This window comes from Bison bison, unplaced genomic scaffold, assembly GCF_000754665.1.
Source record: "Bison bison bison isolate TAMUID 2011002044 unplaced genomic scaffold, Bison_UMD1.0 scf7180017859159, whole genome shotgun sequence".
Taxonomy (NCBI): Eukaryota; Metazoa; Chordata; class Mammalia; order Artiodactyla; family Bovidae; genus Bison; species Bison bison.
Window position 1 is genome coordinate 124 of NW_011489731.1, and position 559 is coordinate 682.

The window sequence follows — 559 nt, forward strand, 5'->3', positions numbered from 1 at the left end:
CAAGGGTCCTTGTAGCAGAGACGAGGAAGCCAAGAGTCAGGCCAGCAGTGACACTGAAGCAGAAGAGGGAGGGGAGCTGTGGGACCAGGAGCCAAGAAACAAAGGCAGCATCTCTGGGGTGGCCAGAAGTTCATTTGGATTTTTCTGTTACACCATATGGAAAAACCTGAAGGAGCCTTTTGGTCAATCCTATAGATGCTAGAAACGGCACAGAAATGAATTCTTCCCTGGAGTCTCCATGAGAAAATCAGCTCTCCCTATCATCTTGGACTTGTGGTCTTGAGAACTATAAGATAATAAATCTGAGGTGTTATAAGCCATTAGTTGCAGTTATTTTGTTACAGCAGCCATCAGAAACTAATATTTAAACTATGTGGCAAATGAAACCCAAACTGGGTAATTTGGATTCTAGTTCTTCATACCTGTTCTCATATTTAGTCTATGCTACAATATCCCTGATTTCCCTGGTGGCTCAGACGGTAAAGTGTCTGCCTACTATGCAGGAGACCCAGGTTCAATCCCTGGGTCGGGAAGATCTCCTGGAGAAGGAAATGGCAAC

General features: G+C 44.7%; 1 non-coding gene across 1 annotated transcript; it reads left to right on the top strand.

The window, feature by feature from the left end:
• The first annotated feature begins 461 nt into the window (after window positions 1–461).
• TRNAS-ACU lies at window positions 462–533 on the top strand. The gene has a single exon. It is a non-coding gene; the product is annotated as a tRNA-Ser (tRNA).
• Window positions 534–559: the final 26 nt, after the last annotated feature.